Source organism: Grampus griseus (assembly GCF_964374135.1).
Source record: "Grampus griseus genome assembly, chromosome: 10".
NCBI classification, from domain to species: Eukaryota; Metazoa; Chordata; class Mammalia; order Artiodactyla; family Delphinidae; genus Grampus; species Grampus griseus.
Window position 1 is genome coordinate 11,494,791 of NC_139004.1, and position 21,290 is coordinate 11,516,080.

A 21,290-nucleotide genomic window follows, 5' to 3' on the forward strand; every position below is an offset into this window, starting at 1 on the left:
GATTCACAGAGTCTACAGAAGGAGCTGAGAAGGGGGCTATTTTTGTCTGTTTTTCTCATAGCTGTAGCCCAGCTTCTACAACACTGCCCGGCACAAATGGGAAACTCAATATTCCTTTTTTTTTTTTTGGCTGCCAAAAGCTTCATTTCCATTTGGTCCAAGGCTTGGGGGAGGGCTCCAGGGTAGTTAAAAGCTGCCGAGTGGCTGCAGAGAAGGCTTCAGGCCTTCTGACCACAGGGGCTCCTCAAAGGCCGCTGGGTTTCAGAGGCTCCTAGTCATGCCTGAGGGTGAGCCTTTCAAAGAGCTACTGGCCCCGCCCAGCCTGAGGACCAGCCAGCCTGCGGAGGTTGGTCAGGTGGTCACCCATCTTCTTGATGAGTTTCACCTGCTCATACAGGAAGCCGCTCTCCAGGAAGTCTCAGAGGTGAGGGTCTGTGCGGGCAGAGCCCAGGGCATGCAGATCGAAAAGGGCCTGGTTCAGGTCCTTCTCCATGAGAATGGCGGCTTCCATAGCGTCCTGGGTTTCACCCCACTCATCTTGAGATGGCTTCCGCACGTTCTGGAAGAGGGCACGGTCGCTGCACTGGTTTTGTATTTTCGAGAGACGTTCAGTGCCTTGGCGCTTCTCCTTGGCCAATTCACGGAAAAAGTGGCCCACACTCTGAAGAGCCCCATCGTCGTGGTCGAAATAGAAGCCCAGAGAGAGGTAGGTATAGAAGGCCTGCAGATGCAGGTTGACCAGGCAACCTCTACCTTGGTAGAATAATTCTGACGAATCTGGGAGCTCAGGGTTGATTGGTAATAAGGAGTTAGCCTCAAAAACTGGTGTTGGTTGGTTCCAGTGGCCGAGGGTAGCTGAGTGGCTGATTCCAAAGGTTGCAACTGAAAAAAAAGCTGGAGGGCGGTCGGAGGCTGGAACAAGGGGTATCCCTTGGTACGTTCATTCTAAGCACTGTTGAAGCAAGAGACAGATCCGCAGGCCTGCCGCGCGACCTGTCGGAAACTCAATATTCCTCAGGTCAGTTAGTGAGCAGCAGTATAGTCACTTCCGGCCCCCTCCGTCTCCACCACCCCCACCCCCGCCAGCCTAAGCCCTCCTTCCCTCCCCCCGCCCCCTGCCTAGGACCACCTCTGAGCTAAGGCTGCGACTGGGACACCTGCAAGTGGCTTCTCCAAGTGGCCAGGGCTTCCTCACAGTGTGGTGGCTGGGTTGCCAAGGTGAGGATCCTGAAAGACAGAGAGCCACACAGAAGCCACGTGGCCTTTTGTGACCTTGCCTCAGAGGTCAAACACTGTCACTTCCACTGCATTGTATTTGTCGAGGCAGCTACAAAGATTTTCTCAAGTTCAAAGGTAGGGAACATACCTTCTCAATGGAGGAATGTCAACAGCACATTGCAAAAAACAAAAACAAAAACAAAACACGTGGGGTGAGAAAGATATGGCAGATGGCATTTTCCGAGGGATATATATACACATGCCATGACACTCAAGCCTTCCCCTGATTTTACATTATCAGACATCTGGCACTCTGCCCTGCACATTTTCGTGCAGTACTTAGGAGCTCTGCAAGGAAAATATGAACAGAACGGCTCTCCTTCCCACTCCTGCCCAAACTCAGGACTGGGGGACAGGGGTGCAAAAGTGGGACATTAGGAATGTTTATCTCAGAAGGTAGAGGACTCACTTGGGCTCTGGGTGACTTGGGAGAAAAGCCACACACAACCGTCATCACTATCACCTGTGTCAGCATACTATTTCTGTCCCTTTCACTCCTCTCTTTCATTGTTTATTTGTCATAGGTGTTTATGTTATAGGGAATAAATATTGGGAAAGAAGACATTATCGTACATTGTTAAGTCTCCACTTTCATGTATTTATGCCAATGCTTGTGGCCTCATTAGGAATTTTAAGCTGAAGTCACTTATGCCAGGTGGCCCATTTGATAGGAAGTGAATTTCAGACTAGGTCAGTACTCAGGCAGTCATTCACCTCAAAGTCAGGGTACAATTCAATTCTTTTTGATATCAATGGATGTATTCTTTAACCAGAGTTAAAATAATCTAAAACCATCTTCCAACAGTATGATTCGAATGAAATAACATCCAGCGTGCTTAGATTGGAAAAAATGGCATTATTCAATTTCCAAATACAGTAACTCGAATGATGAATTTGAAGAACTCGTTCTTGCTTTATTATTGGTACGGCTTCATAACTGTCCTTTTAGTTCTCTTTTTCTTTGTGGGAAGATGGAGGAGGGGTGGCTAATGCAAAAGCAGAGGCAGCATCTTATTTACGCCATAACTGCTTTCCTGTGTCCTAAACCCTCAAGAGGGCTTTCTGAAGAAAAAGGGGTGAAAAAAATTAAACCTTATCCAGTGGAATTTACAGAGCTAGAAATAAAACAGCCTTAAAAGTTGTAACAGATACCTTTTTGGTTTATAACCACATTCTCTAACATCTGTTGAGGGACATTTTCTGACCAAAGGGTCTGTCAGTATCAATAAGAAAAGATGTGTTCCTCATTGTTCTAGAATCTACGGTGTCTAGGGTTATTGAAATGGATATCTACTGTAGTTCATACCGGAGGATGGAGAGGGAGATTACAGACGGAAGGAAAAGGGGACGTGGATTACAGTGTGGACTTGCCCCTGGCCTTGCTTTGAACTCTCCCTGGCTTTTTGGACCTTAACCAAGATCAAACAGGCAGTTGCAGCCAGCCCAAGGCCTCTGGTTCTCTGTATAAATTTAGGAGTTGATTTTGAGGTTAAGATTATGAAGTTTTGTGGTAACTTTAAACTGGAAAGTATTGCGTTCACCTTTTCTATTCCCCAAAGAAAAAAGAAATGCCCAGCCATGTAATGAAACTCCTTTCAATCTGACCATTGTGTTAGGAACAGATTTCACACTGAGCGAATCTTTGCAACCAGACTCAAATGTTTCCCATTAAGGCCCTGCACGAGTATAAATGTGCAAGGGCCCGCCGCAGAGTGTGCCATTCTCCAAGCAAATGCACACACTTGGTGACTTGGATAGGGTATCAAAAACAGATTCACTGCTGAATACTTGTTTGCACTTCTTATTGCCATTGCTTAGAGCCTAGACAATGAGAAAGAAAACTCCCTCAACCTCTTGGTGGTGGCGGTGGGACCTACCTGATTAGGCAGAACATGTGTGGGTCAAACTGTTGCAGCCTTAACGTCTGAATCAGAATTGCTTGCTTACGATGGCTACGCCGTATCTTACTAGAATCCTTCACAGTTTAGCAACTTTTGCTTCAAGCTAAAATAAGTGCTAGGAAATAGAGTTTACAATGATGCACAAAGTTTTAGACTATCAAAACAGGAGATTCTATTCAGAAAATGACTTTGACTAAAGCTGAAGAAAACTACAATACATTAACAGAAAGTTTCAATCTGTTATAAGATGGTTCTTAGTTTGACTTTTTTATTTATTTTTTTTGAGGTACGCGGGCCTCTCACCGTTGTGGCCTCTCCCACTGCGGAGCAGAGGCTCTGGACGGGCAGGCTCAGCGGCCATGGCTCACGGGCCCAGCCGCTCCGCGGCATGTGGGATCTTCCCGGACCGGGGCACGAACCCGTGTCCCCTGCATTGGCAGGCGGACTCTCAGCCATTGCACCACCAGGGAAGCCCCTAGTTTGATTATTTTTGAGGGGTGGGGGGACTTTCCTTCCCCTTGTCTTAGAGCAAATGACAAAAACAAGCACTTCTTATAAAATAGCTCCATACAAGAGGGTGTTAAGGCAAGTTAAAGTCCCCAGGTATAACTACGATCATGCTAATGAGAACAGAAAAAAGGGCACATATAATATGCTCTTATCCCAGGCTTCAGGAAAGTTCATAGATGGTATCTTATGAATCCTTTTTGAACAATAGGCATGGTTATCTCCACTTTATCATGGGGCAATCAAGGCATCCAAAGATAACTTGCCAGGGTCATAAGATTCCTCAGAGCCACCACCAGAAAAGAGAACCCTTAATAGTGCAAACGCTGCTCAGAAATCAACTTTGTATGCGTATTGCTAGGAGTAACTTGTGGGCAGTGTACTGACTGAAGGAAGTGGTGAAGCAAGAGGGAAAAGGAATAAAGGGGAAAATGAAGGCTGGTCTGCGACTCCTCAAAAGTTACTTCTACAATTATTCAAAAGGAGACAAATCAATTATACTTCAATTTAAAGAAAGAGAGAGACCATGTTTCAGTCTTATAAAGTTTGACATAATTTAAGACATAATTTAATACAACTTGCTTACTCAAATACATACTTCTAAAAGTTTCCCCTTTCTTTTGTTTTTAATTGAAGTATAGTTGATTTATAATATTGTGTTAGTTTCAGGTATACAGCAAAGTGACTCAGTTATACATATTTTCTCAGATTATTTTTCTTTATACGTTATTACAAGATATTGAATATAAAAAAAAAGATATTGAATATAGTTCCCTGCTCTATACAGTAAATCCTCGTTGCTTATCTATTTTATGTATAGTAGTTTCTCTCTGTTAATCCTATACTCCTAATTTATCTCTGACCCCAGTTTCCCCTCTCTAATTGCAGAATTTAAAATTATATTGAATACTTTCACCTAATGTTTCAAACTTACAACAGTCGCCTTCAGCATTTTTAAAAATTAATTAATTTATTTATTTTTAGCTGCGTTGGGTCTTCGTTACTGCACACAGGCTTTCTAGTTGCGGCGAGCGGGGGCAACTCTTCGTTGCGGTGCACGGGCTTCTCGTTGCGGTGGCTTCTCTTTGTTGTGGAGCACGGGCTCTAAGCACGCAGACTCAATAGTTGTGGCACGTGGGCTCAGTAGTTGTGGCTCACTGGCTTAGTTGCTCCGCGACATGCGGGATCTTCCCAGACCAGGGCTCCAACCCGTGTCCCCTGCATTGGCAGGTGGATTCTTAACTACTGCGCCACCAGAGAAGCCCTCGCCTTCAGCATTTTAAAGTAACATTTTTAAATGATTTCAATGTGTATTATGTCATACAGACGTAAGTATACTGTTACTTTCTTAAATATTGCTATTATCAAAAATCATATACAGTAAAAAGACATTTCCACTACTCAGTGTACTCAGAGTTTGGAGAATTGATTTGCAGTGTTGTAGGAATTATTTCCGTTGTCTGGAATTCATCCAAAGAGCCACTCCTACTTGGTTTGTTTGGATTTTTTGTTTTGTTTTGCAGGGGGGTTGGGTTTTTTTTTTTCCTGCAACTTAAATTTTCTTATTTGCTAACAGTATGAGTGATTAGAGTAAAAGGAAGGGGAAGAGCTGACATTTTTCTCACCTGAAAGCAAAACCAGCATCCAGCAAAACTCTTTCTTCTATCCTCTCCGCATTCTTTTTGGTCCCAATTCCAATCATCTTAGACCATCACCAAAATGCTCACTGACTCCAGTTTAAGGTAATATTGACCCAGAAGTGTGTGCATTGTAATAGCGAGACTTTTGAGGTCTAACAATTTTCCAGGGTCCAAAGGCCATCATTTGTAATGCTTAGGCTTTCAGGTGCATTGACAGATAGTGGGGGACCGTCTTTGAAACCAGAGTCCATTCCCCTCCATTCATGTTACAGAAGTAACTTCTTATGTGTAAGGCAAGTTCTGAGTACAGGTTTTGATTATTTTTTAGCTTGTCTTAAAATTTTAAAACCTAGCAAAGCTAGAAAGTGGTCTACCAAAGAATAAGGGTCATGGACTCTCCAAGTCCTTGAATTTCAAACCAGAGACAGATGATTCCCTTTGACCTCTGGGGGCCCTCCTCACCCCCACTGCTACAGGGGAAAGGGGGAAGAGCAAGAAAAGCAAGAAAACTACAGGCCTGACAACAGGATTTGCCAGGAAGCTGTGTTCCACCTAGAACCTCTCTAGACACACGGATTGCTGATGCCTTTACGTCCACAATTAAAGATCCCTTCCTCCCTCAGTACAATGAAAATACCCTGGTAAAAGGTCACATCTTATCCAATAACATGACAGCATATCTCAACACCTACAGCATAAATACTTAAGGTGTTTGGTGAAACTCCAGATTCCTGGACTTCAACACGGAATCACTAAATGAGAATCCTGGGCACCAAGGCCCAGGAATCTGAATTTTTAACCTAAATTCTCATTTGATCCTTACGTACAGTAACATGTAAGAACCTCAGGCTTTGGGACTTCCCTGGTGGTCCAGTGGGTAAGACTCCTCACTCCCAATGCCGGGGACCTGGGTTCAATCCCTGGTCCAGGAACTAGATCCCGCATGCCGCAACTAAGAGTTCGCGTGACACAACTAAGAGTCCACATGCTGCAACTGAGAAGCCTGCATGTCACAACTAAGAAGTCTGCATGCCACAACTATGACCCGGTGCAGCCTAGATAAATAAATAAATAATAAAATAAATAAATAGTTAAAAAAAAAAAAAGAACCTCAGGCTTAGAGCTGGAGAAAAATAAGGAGGAAGCAAGAACAGAAGATGTGGGACCAGGGTTGTATGTGGAATCAAAGGTAAACATCATAAAGTATGGCCTATTTGAGAATTGAAGCCAATCTTGGAAGACACAGAGAAGGTCAAAAAGTAAAATCACTGAGAAAAAAGGAAGGAAAGAGGGCGCAAGTTTTATGGACCTGCCATGGGCCTCTGAGATGTTGTCCTGCATTAAATAGGTCTTGGCCACCTCATCAAGGAAGGAGTTTGTTGTGGCTCTTCCTTTTATATTTCCTTTTTTTTTTTTGCGCGGTACGCGGGCCTCTCACTGCTGTGGCCTCTCCCGTTGCGGAGCACAGGCTCTGGACGCGCAGGCTCAGCGGCCATGGCTCACGGGCCCAGCCGCTCCGCGGCACGTGGGATTCTCCCGGACCGGGGCACGAACCCGCGTCCCCTGCATCGGCAGACGGACTCTCAACCACTGCGCCACCAGGGAAGCCCCTTTATTTCCTTTTTATATAAAATGATTCCTTTCCTTACTCACACGGAATTTTCCTATGGAAACATGGGTTTTGTGGAGAGTAAGAAAGGTATTTTTTACAAATGAATGCTTTGTATTCACTAATCCCATATTTTTTCCCATATTAGTTTCTTCAGGGATTTCTACAAAGATGGTATTTTATCAGGTTCTTCTTCTTTTTTTTTTTTTTTTTTAAGAAACACCTCGGGCTTCCCTGGTGGCACAGTGGTTAAGAATCCACCTGCCAATGCAGGGGACACGGGTTGGAGCCCTGGTCCGGGAAGATCCCACATGCTGCGGAGCAACTAAGCCCGTGTGCCACAACTACTGAGCCTGTGCGCCACAACTACTGAAGCCTGGGCGCCTAGAGCCCGTGCTCCTCAACAAGAGCAGCCACCGCAATGAGAAGCCTGTGCACTGCAACAAAGAGTAGCCCCCAGGCTTCCCTGGTGGCGCAGTGGTTGGGAGTCCGCCTGCCGATGCAGGAGACATGGGTTCGTGCCCCGGTCCGGGAAGATCCCACATGACGCGGAGCGGCTGGGCCCGTGAGCCATGGCCGCTAAGCCTGCGCGTCCGGAGCCTGTGCTCCGCGGCGGGAGAGGCCACAACAGTGAGAGGCCCACGTACCACAAAAAAAAAAAAAAAAAAAAAAAGAGTAGCCCCTGCTCGCCACAACTAGAGAAAGCCCATGTGCAGCAACGAGGACCCAACACAGCCAAAAATAAACAAATAAATTAATTAATTAAAATTAAAAAAAAAAAGAAACACCTCACTTAAAATAAGCAAAACGTTTTTATTCACACAAGTATCTTTTACTAACTCTACCCAATATTAGAAGCTTTGTAGGCTCCAAAGACTATCATGATTAACCTTCTTCGGATGAAACTTTAAGGATGTGCTTTGAACCCACAGAAGAAATTAAATGCACAGTTAAGACTGATTTTCATCATCAAGTTGCAACAGGGAATTGTCTTTAAAGCCATCTTCTGCTGCCTTCATTAGAGTTTTGATCTCTTGCTGCAAATTTATATTCCTTTGTGGGTTTAAGGCAGATACTGGGTATCCTTTTAACCTATATTTACTAAGCAACCTATTGATGAGTCTCATTCTGCCACAAATTCATGAACGATGTTCCCATGACCACCCTAGCAGGAGTCTTAACTGAATACAGCATCTTCAGGATAAGTGGCCATTTGTCACAAGGTAAAGGCATTTTTTTTTTAATCGTGAAAGTTAAAAACACATACCACTTTGACTTTTTTACATTTTGAATTGTTCCACAAGCCCCAATCAGCCAGCAAATAAAAAATGTATGCCAATAATAGAACACCCAAAGAAACGTCTGTGCTCCCCACCCCACCCCCTTTTCCCTTTCCAAAAAACCTCTCCCAATTTAGGACCTTCTGTATGTGTCTGAGCCAAGTTCCTGATTGGAAGAAATTCTCACCTAGAAAGAAGGAGGGACAGTTTCCCTGGTGGTTGTCAGCTTTATTCACTACCTCTCTGTTCTGCCTCACAGGGGAACTGACCCGCCCAAACTCCACCTCTCAGGCCCCCTTGCCCCTGGCACCCAGCCCCTTTCAGTCAGTGGGGGCACTGGATGGAGACTGGGGAGCAGGAGGAAAGGAGAATTCAGAGAACTTTCCCCCTTCATTTCTGTTTTAGGCAGCATCTTTGGCCAAAGCTGCATCCCCTGCGGCTCCCCGCAGGGCAGCCTCGCATTGGTTGAACTGAGTTGGAAGCCAGTTGGCAAGGGAGTCTGGGAAATGCCTCTGCAGATCAGCCCTTTGTGCAAGGTCCAGAGCAGATCAGGGGAATTATGAGGCCTGGATCTGAGAACAAACAGCCAAAGGACCAGCCCAGAGAGCTGAACTAAGTAAGACTCACTGGCATCCTCTCTAGCTCGGTAGGCCAAAGAGCGACAGTTGACTCCAATTCATCCACTCAATATTTACAGTGCATTGACCAGGTGTTAGGAGTTGTGCTAGCTTCTTTTTTTATATGTTTGTTTGTTTGTTTATTTATTTATTTATTTATTTTTGGCCGTGTTGGGTTTTCATTGCTGCGGGCGGGCTTTCTCTAGTTGCGGGGCGTCTTCCTTGCGGCGCGCAGGTTTCTCATTGCGGTGGCTTCTCTTTGTTGCAGAGCACGGGCTCTAGGCGCGCGGGCTCAGTAGTTGTGGCTCGCGGGCTCTAGAGCACAGGCTCAGTACTTGTGGCACACGGGCTTAGTTGCTCCGCGGCATGTGAGATCTTCCCCGACCAGGGCTCGAACCCCTGTCCCCTGCACTGGCAGGCAGATTCTTAATCACTGCACCACCAGGGAAGTCCTGTGCTAGCTTCTAAGAATGCAAAGATAGAGAACATATGGTCCCAGCTCTCACCATCTTCTGTTCGAATCCCAGCCCTATTCCCTTCTAGTTGGCTTTGGGAAGCTGACTTGACCACTCCAAGCCACCCCCTCCTCTGCTGTGAAACAGGGAAGATAATAGTATCAACTTCCTAGGCTTTTTTTTTTTTTTGGCTGCATTGGATCTTAGTTGTGGTACGTGGGCCTCTCTCTAGTTGTGGCATGCAGGTTTTCTCTCTGTAGTTGTGGCGCATGGGCTCCAGGGCACATGGGCTCTGTAGTTTGCAGCTCGAAGCCTCTCTAGTTGAGGCGCTCGAGCTCAGTAGTTGTGGTGCATGGACATGTGGGATCTTAGTTCCCTGCCCAGGATCGAACCAGCGTCCCCTATCATTGTAAGGCAGATTCTTTACCACTGGACCACCAGGGAAGTTCCTCAACTTCCTAGGATTGTTGTAAGGGTTCCATGAGATCGCTGCTTACAGTAGACATACAGTGAGCATTTGTTGAATAAAACTGTGCCTAGTGAGCCAGACACTTAATAAGTAAAACGAAGTTACACTTCACTGATTGCCTACCCTGCGCCAGACACATGCGTACATTACGGTAATGCCTACAACCACTAGCAAGGTGGGGTAAACAAGCAGTTTCAATACAATATGGTAAAGGGCTATAACAAACGCACCCACAAGCTGTGCTGGAAACACCATAGGCGGAGAACCTGTAGAGACCTCACAGAGAAGTTACGGAGAATTGCATCAGAGGGAGAAGGAGGCAGGGCCCAGCGGGTAAGGACTTCGTAATAATAACAATAGTAACAAAAGCTAACAAGGATTGAGAACTCACCCTGAACCGGGCCCTGAGTGACAGTACTCACTGAGTCTTCCTCCATAGATGCTCCCTATCAAACCCATTTTATAGAGAGAGAACTCAAGTTTAGAGTTCTAAATTATGTCACCCAGCTAGTAAAGGTTAGGGTCAGGATCCAAACCCAAGAGTGCCTAACTCCAAAGTTGATGCCCTGAGGAACAGCAGATGCACTCCCGGCTGTAAGGATGGATCGTTTTATTAAGTTAACTAACACAGCAGCCACAAAGGACAAATCTGTGTGCTAACATCCAACAGACTGTAGACTCCTTGGGGTAACTGCACAAGGAGAGCTTGACACTGAAGGTGCTTAATTCTTTGGGGAGTCCAGCTGCACAGCCCCAGCTCAGTGGAGGACCAGGGAACAAAGGGCTCCATCCTGGGGTGGGGGGAGAAGTGGCTGAGGGGAACATGTGTTCTCTAGAAGTAAACTGAGTGGCCTTGAGAGATGAGTTAACCCTTTCAAGACTCCAGGCTAATATTTGGTTTAATTATCTCTTCCAAGGTACTGAAGACACTCTGTCTCACAGAGCAAATTTATCTTTCAAATGGAGCCACTGTCCAACCTACTTAGGTATCAATTCTCTTGTCTTTTCTTTAAAAGGCCAGTTGCAGGCAACATCACTACTTTTCTGCTTAAAAGAAAGTGGGGAGAAGTCCTTAAAACCTCCCAAGATGCCTTTTAATTAAAAAATACTAATCCTTATTTTTCCTATTTCTCCAACCTTCTGTGCTGCTGGGGGTTGCGGATGTGGAGATGAGATATTTTGCAAATAATAGTAGACCTTTCCTTCGCATTTCAGAGCCGTTCAATTATAAACACCGCCACCTGCAAAGCTGGAAATCAATTCAACTGCAATCTTCTTTAAAGCGTTTTCAATGCAGCTGCTAACCTGTCTAGATGTTTAACTTTCAGGTTTCAAAACCTGTCAGTTAAAACTTGCTTACTGTTACTCCTTTTCTCTGAAGCTACAAGCCTGAAGAGAAATTATATAGCAAATTGGAAACAAGGAACTAAGACTTGATAGGAACACAAAAGGCCCGTGAATGGGCTGTGGTACAAGAAACTACAATCCCTGCTCTGGAAATGAATGAAGATTAGAGGGCTCGTCTACCCGCAGCCTCTAATGAGGTTGCGCCTTCTCGGTTCTGAAGGCAGCAACTGATCCCTTCACAGGAACACTTGGGCTATTCCGAGAAAAAGACATTAGTCAAACCTGTGGTTGGCTGAGTTTACCAGTCAATTCTGTTGAATTGTGGCGTGGGTAGCATGGGGTGGACGCAGCTCATTAAAAACTCCATTCGGGAAAACCCGAAGGCAACAGGATAGTCATTACTGAGCTACTTCTATTGGCCTGAAAGAGTTAATTCAACTCCTAGAGGGAAGCAGTGTACTTCCTATTCCCCAGGATGAGCCAGCCTCTCACCCAGCTTGGCACAATGAGACTGTTTTTCCTCAGCCCTCCCCTCTACTCCGGGCTGAAGGCCCCCTGACAGTTGACAAGCCCAAGATGGGGCTCACCAGGAGGGTCTCCTCTCATTCCCCAGTACAGGCCCCTCTAGGCCTAAGGGCCGGCCGGGTAATGCTGAATAAATCCGGGCACGCAAGGAACAAGCACGAGGACAAATTCCTTGACTCTGTGTCTGGATTCTAAACACCTACCCAGATTCTAACAGTGTAGCCAGATCAATCTATCAGCAGGAGTCGCTACGAGATGCCTGATTTACACGCACCCTCTGCAGTGTGTCACTGGGCACAGAGTGCCCTGTAAGCGGTTGTGCACAGGCTCCAGTCCTGGCCCGACGGAGAACAACGGCCATCACCCGCCTGGACCACAAACGTCCTCCCTGAGAAAGAGGCACAGAGGGCCAGAAGTGTTAAATGATCCACACGTTCCCTTCTAGATACTGCTTTTTAAAAACGAAGTTATTATAAAAAATGTCAAACATAGATCAAAATAGACATAATGGTCCCCATGTACCTATCACCCAGCTGCAACAATTAATAACTTACAGCTGATTTTATTTCCGCTGTACCCCCAGCAAGTCCCCCACCAGGTTATGTTGGAACAAATCCCAGACTTCCTATCACTTCATCCATAAATATTTCAGTGTGTATCTCTAAAAGATAAGGACTCTTTTTTTTTTAACAAAACACAAAACAATTACTGCCTCTAAAAAAAAGAAAACCCCTTTTGACACCTGCTACAACATAGATGAACCTTGAGGACACTGTGCCGAGCGAAACAAGCCAGTCACAAAAGGACAAATTCTGTGTAATTCCACTTACATGAGGTTCTTAGAGTAGTAAATTCATAGACAAAAGTGGAATGGTGGTGGCCAGGGGTTGAGGGGAGGTGGGAATGGGGTGCAGTTGCAATTCTGCAAGAGGAAAAGAGCTCTGTGGATGGATGGAGGCGAAGGTGGCACAACAATGTGAATGTTCTCAACACCACTGAACTGGATAATGAACTGAAAAGTGATTCAAATAGTAAATTTTATATTGTTTATGTATTTTACCACAATTTTTTTTCAAATAGTAAATTAAAAATAAAGCCCTTCACATCATAAACTATCCATTAAGCGTTTAATTATCTCATAAATGTCATATGTTTGTTCAGTTTGTTTGCTTGGATCAGAATCCACACAAGGTTCACAGACTGTGCTTGGTTTTCAATTCTTATCCGTTGTCCCTCCAACTGTTTTTATTTCTTTTTTTCCCACTGCAATTTATGTATCGAAGAAACTTTTCCTAGAAAGTTTCCCACAAGGCAGGTTTTTCCGTTTGCATCCCTGTGATGTCCTCTGTTCTGTTTTCTTGAAAACTGGAAGTTGGATCAAGAGAGCAGATCAGAGAGTGGCATGGACATATATACACTACCAAATGTAAAATAGATAGCTAGTGGGAAGCAGCCGCATAGCACAGGGAGATCAGCTCGGTGCTTTGTGACCACCTAGAGGGGTGGGATAGGGAGGGTGGGAGGGAAGGAGACGCAAGAGGGAAGAGATACGGGGATATATGTATATGTATAACTGATTCACTTTGTTATAAAGCAGAAACTAACACACCATTGTAAAGCAATTACACTCCAATAAAGATGTTAAAAAAAAAAGAGCAGATCAGATGCAAATTTGATGTTTCGGGCAAGATCACTGCATAGATTCGACTATATTATCAAAATATGAGTGCACAAAGATTAATCAACACACTGTCATAACCAATTTAGTATGAGCTCTCCACTGCCGATGGCCTTGGGATGGGGACTGAAGGAATGAGAGGAAATACCAAAAAGATGTTTTAACAGAATCCTTGCCATCAAGGAACCTGCAATCTTGTTAAGGAGGCAAAACTGATAGAAGTGAAACAATTAAATAATAGTTAAGACTGTGCTGTGACTGTAAAAGCCATCTCATTCCAAGGGTGAGACCATCTAAAGAAGGTTTTAGGTCAAAGTTCCTGAAATGGGTCTTGAAGGACTGATAGATTTTGGAAAAAAGAAGGCATTTGGGGAAGTAAAACTATACAAAGAAAAGCACAGGGACTTCCCTAGTGGCGCAGTGGTTAAGAATCCGCCTGCCAATGCAGGCGACACGGGTTTGAGCCCTGGTCCAGGAAGATCCCACATGCTGCGGAGCAACTAAGCCCATGCGCCACAACTACTGAGCCTGCGCTCTAGAGCCCGTGAGCCACAACTACTGAATCCCGCATACCTAGAGCCCGTGCTCCGCCACAAGAGAAGCTGCTGCAACGAGAAGCTCGCGCACCGCGATGAAGAATAGCCCCGCTCGCCGCAGCTAGAGAAAGCCCGTGCGCAGCAATGGAGACCCAATGCAGCCAAAAATAAATAAATAAAATAAATAAAATTTAAAAATAATAATACAAACTATTAAAAAAAAACAGGAAAGCACAGAGGTTGCTACTGGGGATGGGTACAGAGGGTGATTCATACAGGTTGGGAATGATAGCACAAAGACAGGAACACTCAGCAGATTATATGAATTGGAAGATCTCTAGAGACTAAGGCAAATCGGAGGTTACTTCTGTTTTGGGGTGCATACTTTGTCAAGATTCTAAAGGTCTGCAAGTGTCATGGAGGTTTTGAGAAGCTGATTTCCAGTATCTTTTAGTAGAAGAATTGAGGTTTTTTTCCCTCATGGAAATCTTTTCCAACTGAGTTGACCCTTTCTAGAGATGAAACACGTGAAAAAGAGTTCCGTGAAAAAGAGTTCCATGTAAAATACAGTTAGAATTAGATAAGATGTTTAGGATTAGCCTTAAATACTCTGGAGGGGAGGGGAGAGGTGAGACGTAGAGGGCTATGTATGCAAAAAGAGTGACAAAGCGTTGGCAGTTGTTGGAGCTGAGTCATGGGTACATAGGACTCAATGCTATCCTCCCTACTTTTCTGTACGTTTGAATCTTCCCATAATAAAAAGTTATTTGTGAACCTATCACTGTTGAGGGCAAGGGTCATTCCCACATCCCACGTTTCCCATGTTATAGAAAAAGATTCGGTGGACCAGAAGATGTGGCGCTTGTCTCTTCCGTGACTAAGCTGTTTAACTGAGCCAATTACCTCACCTCTGTGGACCTCAATCCCTTTCTCTGTAAAATGAGAGGAAAGGGAACAAGAACTAACATTTATTAAATGCTTACTATGTGCAGGAATTGGGCAGTGCACTTGATGTAGATGATCTCAGTTTTGGGGAGGGTGGATGCAATGTTGTCCTTAGTCTCCAAAGTTTCTTTCTGGTTCTAGGGTTCCACGAATTATCCGTTTCACCTTCATTTAGTTTTTTGATGAACCTATATGCCAGATACCTTGCTATAGTCTTCGGAGACACAGATTAAAGAGACAGCCCCTGTCTTCAAGGGTTTTATGATCTAAAAGGACAGACTAGTAAGAAAGGTTATAATCCAATTGGTAAATGTTATAATAACTGCTGTTTACTGAACAATAACTACATGGGTAAGATGGTAAAGGTTTTACATTATTGATATCTTACATCCCTACAATATAGAAAAAGCATGACATGGTTTAATAATAAAAATAGTATCATAAGGGACTTCCCTGGTGGTCCAGTGGTTAAGAATCCGCCTTCCAGTGCAGGGAACTCGGGTTTGATCCCTGGGAACTAAGATCCCACATGCCACGGGGTAACTAAGCCCACACGTCACAACTAAGAGTCCACACACTGCAAATAAAGATCCTGCGTGCTGCGGCTAAGACCCGATGCAGCCAAAAATAAATAAATAAGTAGTATCATGTGCTCTGGGGTCGAGTAGGAGAAACACCCATCCCAAACTGAGGAGGTCAGATATGTCTGTATTAAGTCTTTTTGAATTAATTTATTTTACTTGTGGTAAAACAAACACAACGTAAAATTTACCATTTTCAGTGTTTAGTTCAGCGGCATGACATACACTCACATCGTTGTGCCACCGTCACCACCATCCATCTCCAGAACTTTTTCCATCTTCCCAAACTGAAACTCAGTACCCATTAAACACTAACAGCCTGTCTGCCCTCTCCCTAGCCTGAGACAACCACCATTCTCCTTTCTGTCAGTATAATGTGACTACTCTAACCTCTTCAGGTGAATGGCATCATATAGTATTAATATTTGCCCTTTTGTGATTGGCTAATTTCACTTAGCATAATGTACTCAAGATTCATCTGTGTTGTAGTATATGTCAAAATTTCCTTCTTTTTTAAGGCTGAATATCATTTCATTATATGTACAGTTGGCCCTCTGTATCCATGAATTCTGCATCTGAGGGTCCAACCAACTGTGGAGTGAAAGAAAATTCTTTTAATTTCCAGAAAGTTCCAAAAAGCAGAACTTGAATTTGCTGTGCAACAGCAACTATTTATATAGCATGTACATTGTATTAGGTATTATAAGTAATCCAGAGATGATTTAAAGTATACGGGAGGCTGTACATAGGTCATATGCAAATACTATGCCACTTTATTTAAGAAACTAGAGCGTCAGAGGATTTTGGTATTGTATTGGTGGGGGTCAGGGGTGCTCCTGGAACCAATCCCCAGTGGACGCTGAGGGACAATTGTATAGACCATATTTTGTTTTATCCATTCATCCGTCAGTGGGTACTTGGGTTGCTTCCACCTTTGGCTATTGTGCATAATGCTACCATGAACATGGGTGGATAAATACTTCTTCAAGACCCTGCTTTCAATTCTTTGGGGTATATACTATGTTCAGTTTTGAAGAATGAGAAGGTATTAAGGCAAAAAAAAAAAAAACAGAAGCATTCCAAGAAGAGCCAGTGACTGGTGGAAAGGCACAGAGAGCTGTTGTTAAGTTCAGCTGAAGAGTAGAGAGAGGAGGGGGGTGGTGAGATACAGGGCCACAGCGAGAGGCAGGCACTAGACTGTAAGGGCCTTGCATACCGTGGGGAACGGGCAATGGGGGCTACAAGCAGAACTGAGATCAAATCCCTCTTTTTGCTGCTATTCTTAAAGTGTCTACTTTAACGTAATTTTAAGCAAATATTCAAAAACAATGTTTTTACAGGAAAGACTTTGGGCCCTACTGGAAATGACCACTAGAAGACGTTTAGGCATTGTGGTGACCCCACTCTTCTGTTTCCCTGACAACAGGCCCCCTCACTCTACCAGTGTTCAATAAATAAAAATGGAGCGCTCAACAGACCAACTATTTATGGTCAATGGATTGATGTTATTTCATAAAATCTTTTCCTTAAAATAATATTATCTAATGCACTGCTTTTATTTGACTGATTCTTTTCAGAATCAACTAAGCCAGAGCACAGATCCATTTATGAGATTCTGCATTCAACACTCCATCTTGCTTTTCCCTAACACAGGATGAATCCCTTGAGCTGTAATGAAAATGGTGCCAGGTAAGCTTGGGGCCCCACCCAGCTCTGAATGATTTTATGACAATGCAACACATAATCTATTCATTTCTATGAAGAGCCTTAATCCCCTGTGAACCCAGTTACACTCCAGAGAAATAGATGGCATGCTGTGTGTGTGTGTGTGCGCGCGTGTGTGTGTGGATCAGTTTAACACTCGGGTGACATTTGGGTATTTCTCACAATGCTGATAAACACTGACACCGTGAATGGACAAGCTGCTCACAAGAGAATCCGTGAGTCATGCCTGTGTGTTCTTCAGGGTGTTTAACTTTCCTGGTGTGCATGTTGATGCTTTGGTGTATAGTGTGAAATAATAGTAAAAATGAAGAATCACCAGAATGATTTCTCAACAAAAGTCATTCATCTAATGAAGATTTGGTCGGCGGGGGTGGCGGGGTGGTAGTGTCCTGTAAGGGGCGGGGCAGGATGTGCAGCCGAGGTCACTTCAGCTGTTGCCTTGTAACATGGTTCACAGACCCCACGGTGTTATCAAACGAGAGCTCTGGGCCAGAAATCCTGCAACATGGCTCAGTCAGTGGAGGTGGGTTTTGAAGTGACCTTAGATGTCATAGAGCAATACAAAAAGTCAGCAATATGAACTGGCCTTTCACCAGGTGAGGAATGGATGCCCCCAAATACACTGATGAAGGTGCAGTCATAGCAAAGGAGAGTCTGGTCCTAATCCTTTTCTCTTTTTTCTTCTTTTGGCCACACCACACAGCATACGGGATCTTAGTTCACCAACCAGGGATCGAACCCGTGTCCCCTGCAGTAGAAGTGCGGAGCCTTCCACTGGACCCCCAGGGAAGTCCCAGGTCCTAATCTTTTAGAGACTAGTCACTTCACCCTTGAAGTCTGATGTTCAACTCTGATTATTGTGATGCTTAAAAGCAACTCTGAGGCATGTAGGCAATAAGCATTACTTTACATTATATTCTTTTATTTAATGTGAATGTTCTGATAGGCACACTGTATTGCTTACAATTTAAGTTCAACTTCATATAATGGAGCTCCATTTCAGCTAGTCCAAAATGGCTTAAACAAGATGGTAGTTTATTTCTCCCTTTGGGAATTCCCTGGTGGTCCAGTGGTGAGGACTCCATGCTTTCACTGCCGAGGGCCAAGGTTCCATCCCTGGTTGGAGAACTAAGGTCCCGCAAGCTGCACGATGTGGCCAAAAATAAAAGATGAATATTTCTCCCTTAGATATAAGCACAAGTATAGACAGTTAGGAATGGTGGGGTGGCCCGAGTCACCACTACGCTACCCCTAGATGTTGCCCTGCCCACATAGCCAAAGAACGCTCACTACCAAGTCCTTGTTACAAGCCACAGGGCAGAGGAAGGTGAGATGAAGGGGTATATCACCTCCCTTTAAGAATGCATCCCAGAAATGGCCAGAATTCCAATTGCCAGGATTCATCACAAGGCCACGAGAAGGTGCAAATGTTGCTGGCAATGTCATTACCATGAGTAACACTGGGGTTCTATGATAAGGAAGAAGGATAGAGCATCTGCTGGGGGACCCCCAGCAATCTCTGCCACATCTGTTTTCTTTTTTCTAAACTGAAAAAGAAAAACTGATTCACAAAGAGGGAAAACTCCCCCAAACTTACCTGGTCAACACCCACTCATCCGTCTTGTGTCAACTTAAAAGTCACTTCCTGTGAGAAGCCTACCTGGGGTTTCCCCCTTCCTTTCCTTCACCCTCTGTGGCCCCCATCTAGAGGAGGTCTCCCTGTTACTCTCCGTCAACAGCACTCCTCTCAGTGTTTTAACATGCCAGAGTTGAAATTAATGACGCACTGATACGACTATGTATGTCATGTCTGCCTCCTGAATGGCATTCTGAGCTCTGTGAGGACAGGGGCTGAACCTGTAATGGTCACATGCCCCTTGGTAAGCACTCAAAGCAAATTTCTCAAATCAATTCATAAATGAATGGGAGGGCAGGGGGGTGCGCTCAAAGTCACACAGTTAGTGCAGAACCAAGACTGAAACTGGGTCTTTAAACTCGTTTGTTTTTCTTATCATACCACACAGCTTTTCCAGTTAACAAAATGAGGGCCAGAAGGACAAAGTCACTAACCTGAACTTGTGCAGATAATTAGTTGTAGGACAAGGCCTGGAATCCAGGATGCTTAAGGCTCAGCCTACTTCTCTTGCCACCAAAATATAATAGTGCTTTTATTTCCAAACCCAAGGAGCTCCTATCTCAGAAAAAGTCAGGGGCCTCATCAAGAGATTCCCAATCATGGGCAAAACAATTTGCTTAAACTCATTTTGATTTTAACAATAAATCAGGGCTTCCCTGGTGGTGCAGTGGTTGAGAGTCCGCCTGCCCATGCAGGGGACACGGGTTCATGCCCCGGTCCGGGAAGATCCCACATGCCGCGGAGCGTGAGCCCGTGAGCCATGGCTGCTGAGCCTGAGCATCCGGAGCCTGTGCCCCGCAACGGGAGAGACCACAGCAGTGAGATGCCCGCGTACCGCAAAAAAAAAAAAAAAAGAATAAGTCAGAATAATCATATGTAACATGTGAACCTTCATGGGATTCTAGATGATCAGGGGAAGAAAACACCGTATAAAAAGTAGTTGGAGAACAATTGGAGAAATGGAAATATAGATTATATACTAGATGACAGCTATTAAGTAAATGTTAGTGTCCTTGGATGTGATAATAGTACTGTGGTTAAATAGAAGAATATGTCTTTTCTTAGGAGACGCAGACTACAGTATTGAATGGGGTTGAGAGAGAAGTGTTATGATGTGTACAGTACACAGGGAAGATCCTACCTTTGAGTTCAGCTTGGAAGATAGTGTTGGTCTATGTACACGGGAGCTGCTTATCTACTCCTCCTGGGGAAGAATGGGCATCTTGACTATCACATAAGTTACTATTGATTGATGTTATTATTTTGATCAGCTGAGACTAAGGCATTTCCCCCCACAATCCTGATTGGATAAGACTTTGCATAATCCGTTAACTGACAAATGATAATACAGCTGCTTTTTATTTTTATTTATTTATTTATTTTGGTTATGTTGGGTCTTCGGTGCTGTGCGTGGGTTTTCTCTAGTTGCTGCGAGCAGGGGCTACTCTTCGTTGCCATGTGCAGGCTTCTCATTGCGGTAGCTTCTCTTTTTGCGGAGCACAGGCTCTAGGCGCGCGGGCTTCAGTAGTTGCAGCATGGGGGCTCAGTAGTTGTGGCTCATGGGCTTAGTTGCTCCGCAGCATGTGGGATCTTTCGGGACCAGGGATCGAACCCGTGACCCCTGCACTGGTAGGCGGATTCTTAACCACTGCGCCACCAGGGAAGTCCCACAGCTGCTTTTTAAAATTTCTCTTTGCACGTCCTAGGTTGGCTCTATCAGGGAGTACATTACAAGAACATATGTTACAAAATAGTCTGTTGGTTTTAAAACATAATGGACTTCACCAGAGAAGGCCATGTACTCTTGGCATCCAGTTATACAGTGTTTTTGTTGTCTCTGAGAATCATTTATGTTTAACACGTGCTGTTTTGAAGACTGGCAGGAATTCCTAAACAACTGAAGCTCTAATCTACGATTGTCCTCTAGAAACAGAAATCCAAATCATAATATTCTAAGAATATAAGGTAACTAATGTGCCTCCCAAGTGTTTTAGTTCCTCCTGCCTTCTCCTCAAACTTCAATCACGAACTCTATTATTCCAAAGTTACAAAACTATAATTTTGAAATTAAAGCATTAGTCAAGGAAAAAAAAAACTTTAGATTCTACAAAGATGGTAAGAAGACTCAAAGAAGATCTACTAACTATAATAGTCATTTAACACTAGAATAGGCAACTAAGGAAAGTTCTGTAATCTCCGTCCCTAGAGAGCACTAAAAATAGAATGGACCACCACACTATTGGATGATTTATGTTCTCAGATGTTCTAAGGCAAAGGTCTTAACCACAATTCTTGAAATACCTTCTTCCATTAATATTCTGTTAAAAAATTAAAACAGACCACAAAAGTGAGGCCAAACTGTGTTCGTGGCATTTCTATGTATATAACTATCAGAGAATTAGCCAGATTCAAATATCGAAGTGGGTGACCCTAGGTGGTCTCCAACCCTGAGAGTGAGGTGGGGGAAGGGCAGGATTTTACTGTTGATTAATTGGGGAATAAGCATGAGGCAAAATAGCTCCCATTGCCTACTTATCTAATGTGTTTTCATCAAAGTCTTA

General features: G+C 44.2%; 1 pseudogene across 1 annotated transcript; it reads right to left on the bottom strand.

The window, feature by feature from the left end:
• Positions 1-271: 271 nt before the first annotated feature.
• LOC309829094 (ferritin light chain-like) lies at positions 272-2,302 on the bottom strand (annotated as a pseudogene). Its single transcript has 2 exons — positions 2,298-2,302; positions 272-784 (listed from the first exon to the last, which is right to left on the bottom strand). The product of its transcript is annotated as a ferritin light chain-like (transcript).
• Positions 2,303-21,290: the final 18,988 nt, after the last annotated feature.